The sequence below is a fragment of the Pollicipes pollicipes genome, unplaced genomic scaffold, assembly GCF_011947565.3.
Source record: "Pollicipes pollicipes isolate AB1234 unplaced genomic scaffold, Ppol_2.1 Scaffold_4740;HRSCAF=5597_pilon_pilon_pilon, whole genome shotgun sequence".
Classification (NCBI taxonomy): Eukaryota; Metazoa; Arthropoda; class Thecostraca; order Pollicipedomorpha; family Pollicipedidae; genus Pollicipes; species Pollicipes pollicipes.
In genome coordinates this window covers 18,742,542-18,750,943 of record NW_023596545.1, presented here as the reverse complement: position 1 = coordinate 18,750,943, position 8,402 = coordinate 18,742,542, and the positions used below count along the sequence as shown (strand labels likewise).

Below are 8,402 nucleotides of genomic sequence, written 5' to 3'. Positions count from 1 at the left end.
TCTTCAGAGAGCCATTCCATGACGCCAACAACGATGACGTATTTAGTGCATTTTTACAAACTTTGAAATTTTGCTATTTAGTGTGGTTTTTGAATCTTGAAAGTTAGCCAGTAGTTACAAGTAAGCTTTTCCCATCATGCCTGATGCTTATCTCAGGATCTTCAGATTGAAACTTTCCCTTTAAGACTTCGCAGCTTTCCTTGTTTCCAGCGCCACACTGGAACAAAACCCTAGCTCTTTTAGTAGCATTTGGCCGGCTTACATGCCACACCACCATATCATTGTCATGCTTACTTTTTGAGCATGTTCAAGTACAGCATATCACTGTTTCAAAGCACACCTATCACGAACCCGTAAAACATAGAAGAAAGCCATGACTATTGTTTGCGTCAGCGTCACTTTGTCATTATCATGTGTATCGTAACAGAGCGTGCGGCAACAGTGCCTCAGCGCAGCGGCAATGAGTCGTCCACTTCAGCGGCACTGCGTCGATCATTGGGCCCGCCGAATGTCCGCCACAGAGGCGGCCGGTACGGCACAGGAGAAGGAGGGCTTGGCTTGGCTTGGCAGGGCGTACAGCAGGAGCCTTGTGTCTGGCTCAGCAGAGGCCGCGTGTCCGGCATTAGAGTGGGCACACGTTTGGCACTGGAGCGGCGAGTGTTCAGAGCGCCAGGCTGGAGAGCGCCGCCGGAGAGCGCCGGGCCGGAGAGCGCCGGGCTGGAGAGCGCCGGGCTGGAGAGCACCGGGCTGGGGAGCACCTGGGTGCAAAGTGCCGGGCTGGAGTGCGCCGGGCCGGAGAGCGCCGGGCTGGAGAGCACCGGGCTGGGGAGCACCTGGGTGCAGAGCGCCGGCTGGAGAGCGCCGGGCCGGAGAGCGCCGGGCTGGAAGCGCCGGGCCGGAGAGCGCCGGGCCGGAGAGCGCCGGCCGGAGAGCGCCGGGCTGGAAGCACCGGGCTGGGGAGCACCTGTGCAGAGCCCGGGCTGGAGAGCGCCGGGCCGGAGAGCGCCGGGCCGGAGAGCGCGCCGGAGAGCGCCGGGCCGGGGAGCGCCGGGCTGGAGAGCGCCGGGCTGGAGAGCACCGGGCTGGGGAACACCTGGGTGCAGCGTGCCGGCTGGAGCGCCGGGCTAGGTAGCGCCGGGCTGGGAAGCACCTGAGCTGGAGAGCGCCGGGCTGGAGAACACCGGGCTGGGGAGCACCTGGGTGCAGAGCGCCGAGCTGAGCTTGGAGAGCACCGGGCTGGAGAGCACCGGGGTGGGGGGGGGGGGGGGGGGGGGGCATCGGGGCTCCTGCAGGGCTTTCCCACGCTTCTGCCTGGGAGGCCCTCCGTGGTAAATTCTTACCACCAAGAGCCGACCAGCGTATCACAGGAGCTGACGATTAGGTACAACTTTGTAGCCAGTGAGCCCCTCACGACACGAGCATAGCCAAGACGGCAGCACAACAACAGCGACTCACGCGCTGGTGTACACGGTCCTGCAAGTGAGACCGCAGTTCACAACAGTGTGGCCGGTGTTCCAAACCACCTATCTCAAATGGCACGACGATTTAAAACACGGCGCAGCAGACTGATCACGTATGTCGCAAGGTGCTAAGGTGAACCATTCCCTCGACCGGAAAATCAAGTTATGTGGTATTTTAACTTTTTATTCTCTGAAGTGCGTCTAGGCTGCAAAGCATGTGACTAGTACTGACCTGGCTGTCACTGGAAAAGCACGCAAAAAAGAAACGTCAAGATTCTGTCATGTCATCACTGATATAGTATATTTTAAAGTATATTTCTGCCACCTGCTGAAAATATCCAAAGTCAAACTACTGAATTTGGAAGCATTTGGCGCCTAAACTTGCTCAAGTCAACGCTCACACACATTCTCCATAAAATACCACGCTGACTACGTGGGAGAGTACACACCAATACTATGTGCGGATTATCGTCTGACAGTGGGAAATACGTCGAAACACGGCTATCTGCTTTTAGAAACTGGCACAGCTATCTTTAACTCCATTCAAGTAACACTCGTTTGTGTTTGATAACTAAAGTGAACCTTTTGGAGATGCCGGGGCTTGAACACGGGGCTTCTCACATGCAAAGCGAGCGCTCTACCACTGAGCTACATCCCCACGTGGTTCGCCAGGGAAATGACTCTCAGAAACCGACTCATTTTAGCAGACATTTGCTAGGTTCTCAAAATTCTCCTCGAGTATCGATTCCTCGTTCCGGTAATTGTAAAAGCACAGGCACCATCACTGAACTCGAACAGTCAGGAGCAACTGTGCCTAGGAGACAACCGAGGACTAGGATCCAGTTTGACCGCAAGTCAAAAGATTCGACAAGAATCATGAGCCCGCCTGGTTGTTGACATTACTCTGCCTTCAGAAGGTCACGGTAACGAAAAACCCGCGGGATTATTTTTTTTTATTCAATAAGCGTCAGGCATTACGGCACACGGTGTGCTCTTAAAAACCAAAGTTTGAAAGTGCCATTCCAGGTCAGTCACCTCTACTCACCCATTTGAAGTTGGAATGACATTTTTTATACCTCCCTGTGAAAAAGTCGAAATTAGCGTAAAAACACTCCTCAAGCAGGGCCTGCAGTAAAAAGATGAGTTGGTGTTGACTTAGACCTGACCCTCATGCTTGGCCAAACGTCAAAGGAATAAGTCACAATCAGACTTGTGCCTGGTTCCCAGATTTCTTCCCGGGAACCGGTTCATGGCCCCTGGTTCCGGAACCAGGAAGAACCCAGGAACCAGTCTGGCATAAGTCGAAAGATCCAGCAAGAACCAGGATCCAGCTCGACAATAAGTCGAAAGATCCAGCAAGAACCAGGATCCAGCTTGACAATAAGCCAAAAGATCCAACAAGAACCAAGATCCAGCTTGACATGAAAGCGAAAGATCCAGCAAGAACCAAGATCCAGCTTGGATCGGATAGGGACCCAAAAAGAACCAAGATCCAGCCTGGAATTACGTTGAGGGATCTAGCAAGAACCAAGACCCAGCCTGGAACATGCATAGTGATCCAGCAAGAACCAAGATCCAGCTCAGGCTTAACATGGGGATTCAATTTCAGCAAGAACCAAGATCCATTCTAAAATTATGTTCAGGAGCCAGTAAGAACCAGAATCGTACCAGGATATCTTCACGGAGTTGCTGCTTACACTCCCCACTTTTTCAGGCCCAGCAATGTATACTGTTCTCAATGTAAATTAATTAAATTAAGTCTATGAACATTGCTGGTTATCTGCTCAAGCTGTTCCTCATACACCATAAAACAAATGTGCTGTTCTTTAATGTTATTTACACTACAAATTCAGATGAACACATCAATGACTTGTCAGGACACAGGTATGATGCCGACCTGCTAGGTCTGCATCATACCTGTACCTACCTACCGTGATCATACCTAACCTAACCGTGATAATCTGCAGACCTGTTAGGTCTGCAACCGGGCTGTTAGCTGCCTAATGTTATCCTGAAAGGACAGGCCCGCTCTTCCGTGCGGATATCACGGAAATAATGAATAATATAGTATATGTATATATATATATATATATATATATATATATATATAGTTTACATGAGAATAGCACAAAATGATTATCGATGAATTCATGCAGCAGCCATAAACAACACCTCGCCATACACCAATGCCGCGCCACCGCGTGTCACTCATCAAGGCCGCAGATAGCGAAGCTAGTGTCACATGTCTCGTTTATCTAAAACCCAAAGGGACTATGGCGTCAAGGAACTAAGGCTGCCGGTGGTGAGGTTACTCAGTGTGGGAATGAGTAACAACGGTTCTATGTTACTGACTTCCTGTCGCCCACACAAAAACACCATCTAAGGTGTCAAAATCAATTTAAATCATCCACAACAATGTCAGACACAAGCAAGGTTTGTATGTGTTGAAATGTGGCTTCTGATGATAAAAAAGCACTTTGGGCGCATTATATGCCGAAAAGCTTGAGACGCAGCTGAAAAGAAGGGAATGGAACTTTCAGATGATTTCTCCCAAGAATATGTTAGCATTTTGCACGGTCCTTCTAGATATTCTATCCCAGATATTCTTGAATATTCCATGTTATTCTGTTTATTCTTCTAGGCATTCCAGAGGTGGCTGGGAGGTAGACAAATTAAGCAACCAATCTTTATATCTTATATATATATATTATATATATATATATATATATAATAAATATTTATAAATTAAATATAAATATAATATATATATGTATATATTATATATATTATATCATATATATATATATATATATATATATATATATATTTATGTAAATATTTATTCATATATACACATAGAGCCATCCAGACCGATATGGAACAAACGTTGATCAGCTGATAAGACTGCGTCTTTCCGAAGATAAAGCTCAGCTAGCGCGGTTTCCATGGCAATGTGGAACCGACGCACTGCTAGTGTGCCGTTGTGTGAGTGCGAAATCTGCGGTATGGGAGAGGTGACATGAAATTACGTCCGATTTTAACGGAATATATGCATCGTGTTAATAGCGTAGAATGTTCCCTCTGTCTATCTACCAGTTACCACCATATTCTGCAGGAGCGTGTCTGACAAATGAACTTATGGGACTAATGGTATGGAGATTTGACAAACAAAGGAGTCGCAAGTGTTCTTCCTGAAAAAATCCGCGAGAACAAGGAACCGGGTGGATGTTACCAGGGTCTGTGGTTGTGTCCAAAGCTACTGGAACCAGGGCCTGGCATAAACAAGCAAAGGAGTTAAAGAATGTGAGTCAGCTCTGGCTCAGCCATAGGTACTTATAACATGGATTACCAAGAAGCAAGCAAGTTGCTTGGTTGCGTAAAGTGACCATATATATACATGTATATATATATTATATATATATATATATATATATATATATGTACATATATGATACCAGAAAATATATATATATATAATATATAATTACTACCGAAAACCATCCCAATATCACAGATTACCATTAAAGCCCAACAACAATTTTTACAAATGCCCAGCCCACCCGCAGACCAAATTTAGTCCCACATTGATACTGCTTTATCATGCACACAATGAATCTATATCTGCCTGAGCCTTGTGCTCAGGCTTTTGGACGAGCTGTATTGTTTTACAAGTCAGGACATGCCATTTATTTTGACTTGTCTGTGATGTACTGATCTGCCTTTTTAGAGCAAAGTATTTGGGTTATGCAGGAGTACCTTTTTAGGCCAATTTTTCCAAGGCCCCAAAACTGTCAGAGTACTCCATATTCTGACATCAGGAGTCTAGTGTTGGTAAAATACTAGTGTGAACTGTGAGACGTGGTGTTAAGTATTCATGGCATGTTGGTATTTTTGTTGCTTGCCAAAGAGCTTTTGGGAACCTGGAGCTTGTATTGACAGAAAAACAAGGGAAACTGGGAGCTGAAGCCAGTGCTTACAAGATAGCTAATGGGAACCAAGACACAGGTCTTGTGTTGTTGAAAGAAACAGTGGGAACCAAGATCCAGGTTTTGTTTTGTACAAGAACCAATGGGAACCAGGATCAACATAATGCTTTGTCGAAAGATCCATTGGAGACCAGGGTCTAGGGTTTTGTTTTGTCGAAAGAACCAGTGAGAACCAGGATCCAGGGTCTTGTTTTGTTGAAATAACTAGTGAGAACCAAGATCCAGGGCCTTGTTTTGTCGAAAGAGCCAATGGGAACCAAGATCCAGGGTTTTACTTTGTCGAAGATCCAGTGGGAACCAGAAACCAATATTAGGAACCAGGCACATGTCTGGTTACAATCCTAACATAAATTTTTAGTTGTCAAAGAAACCATCTCAGAGGTGTCTGGCGCCGTCTAACACTCCGTTGTCTGATCAGATTTAACGTTTCATTTGGATTTCCCTTCGCTGACAACCATGGCGAGATTTTGACCTGCCATGTCGTGACCTGCGTAATCACCGACCTACCTTGTTAGGTCGGTGACATTACAAGGTACATGTAATTCCTGCCACCAATCGATTAGATGCCTAATTGGTTACAGCGATGCAAAGTGTAGTGCGGCTGCTGCACACTGTTCAGAAGTTATGTTCGAACAAAACCTTAGGGGAATAATCCAAACAGCAATACAGCGACGGAAGAAACATCACAAAGGTGTGAGCGAGTGCTTTGAAATACTCACTGAAAAAGCTTTCGGAGGCTTTGGAAAAAACACTTTGGCGTTGAATGACAGGATAACACGCCTACTATGTACGAAATGCACCAAAGCTCCACAACTGTCTGCCTTTGGACCCGACTACAGATGATTTCAATTTCATTTATCAATTCGCATTTATTTATGTTTGCATGACCAAAATTCCACTTGAAGATGCCGGGGTTTGAATCCGGGTTTCTCACATGCAAAACGAGCACTCTACCACAGACTACATCCCCACGCAGTTAGTGGGAGGGATGACCCTCAGAAACCCACTCATTTAGCAGAAATTTGCTCGGTTCCCAAAATTTATTCTCAACAACTGATTCCTGGTTCTGTAAAGAAGAAGAGGACAGACATATCCAGCATGAAGAACCAGGACCCGGTAGTGTTGCCCAGGAAACGAACCAGAGCTAGGATCGCGTTTGACACCAGGCCAAAAGATCCGGTCACAGTCACGAGCCCGCCTGTAATATACAGGGGTGTATGCAAGCACACCTACACCTTGCACCTTTTATGCAAGTGTACGTGTGTGAAGGTGTGTGTGCAATTATTTTGACACCAGAGTTTTGTTCTGTTTTCGCATTATTTACAGACTAGCCCTTTATTTGCACACCATAGAGGTCATCGTCGCAGCCACACCATGGTAAAGATAGCGGCAATCGTCCCCCGAACCTTTAGCGAAACTTTATATTCTCATTCGCATGTACTCACGTTGAGATAAAGCACGCAAAAACAAATTCATGCAACACGCTACATGGGCTTCACTTTTAGCCACGCCATGAACATAACCAAATGTCAATAAACATTACACATGACAAATTACACCTTCCGGAACCAGGGGCCAGTTTTCGAGAGGAAATTTTGGTAACCGAGTACATGCCCACTAAAAATAGTCGATTTTTGAGAGTCGCCCTTTCCATAGTGGTACTGATGATGTAGCTGATCGGTATTGCGCTCGTTTCGCAATTGAAATACTCCGGGTTCTAACCACGTCATCTCCATTTGACTGTTTTTGCGTATTCAAACACGACCAAATACGACTTCATGAATAAGATTTGGCTATCTGCGGAAGTTTCTAAAGGCAGACAGTTCAGATGTTTTGGGCGCATTCCGTATTTTGAGCGCATAATCCTGTCATTCGGTGTCAAAATATCCTTTTTGAAGCTTCCGAAAGTTTTCCAGTGAGTGTTTCAGGGTGCTTCCTCCCTTGTGAAATCTATTTTCCGCCACCGCATTGCTGTTTGGTTTGAGGTTATGTGTCACGCATGTTAAAATGCATGTCGCGTGTCTATGGTGAAAACATCTCCGCAAGCCAGAGGGTAAGCTCCACGAATCGAACGAGTAGCCAAACCAGCTATTCGACGGAATGGATACTGGGTTCACCCGAAGGCCCTTACTCTGGCCATGTTCGCTGATCTTGCCATTGGTATTCTGTGAGGGATCGTGGCTTACGCTGCTCAATGTGGATACAAAAATGTGACGAGGAGTGGCTGTACCAATTTCCCTACGAGACCTTAACACCAACAACTACACAAATGCTGTCGATTGGTCAACAGAGTGCATGCTAAACCCTGCACTCTCACTGAACTCTGGGTGTCACTACTGTGTCTGGGTGTCTTACTGCTGAGGGTCACTGAGCTGCAGACTGGCGGTCACACGTTACACCCGCACCTAATGCGCACAAAGGCTGAAGATGGAAAATGTAGGTCGTCACGCAGGCGCTGGTGGGACGGGACCGCGATGGTGGGACGGGACGCACGCCATGAGTACACACACACAAAAATGCGACGACGACGAAACGTGTCCGTGTTGGAGTCAACCTGGACGTTGTTAGCCGTGCTTGGTATAAGAAAGAGAGGCATTGAGCCCCTGGTTTGTCGCCATGGTCAATTCAAAGTTCTAGTGCCGAGTAAGCGACATTCAAGGTATCAGCAGGTACTGTCAACACGCGCTCGGACGGGACAATTTGACCCCTCTCCCCTCAGGGTTTTTCAACAAAAACTTCCGAACGGCTTGGTGCAGCCGCGTCAAGCTTTGTTTAGCCGTAGTCTTTGAAATATTTGGTGTTTCAATATGACACAAATCACACGTACATTGTAAGATCGCTGACTTATGGCTGGTCAAAGCAAAGCCAATGTCAGCTTTGTCAGCGCCAAAACTGCCTTTTTGTTGGTTATTTTGATTAGCGGGTGGTTTTTGACGCTCATTTTGAATTAGTTGGA

General features: G+C 46.6%; 1 non-coding gene across 1 annotated transcript; it reads right to left on the bottom strand.

The window, feature by feature from the left end:
• Positions 1-2,046: 2,046 nt before the first annotated feature.
• Positions 2,047-2,118, bottom strand: TRNAA-UGC (transfer RNA alanine (anticodon UGC)). Its single transcript has one exon. It is a non-coding gene; the product is annotated as a tRNA-Ala (tRNA).
• Positions 2,119-8,402: the final 6,284 nt, after the last annotated feature.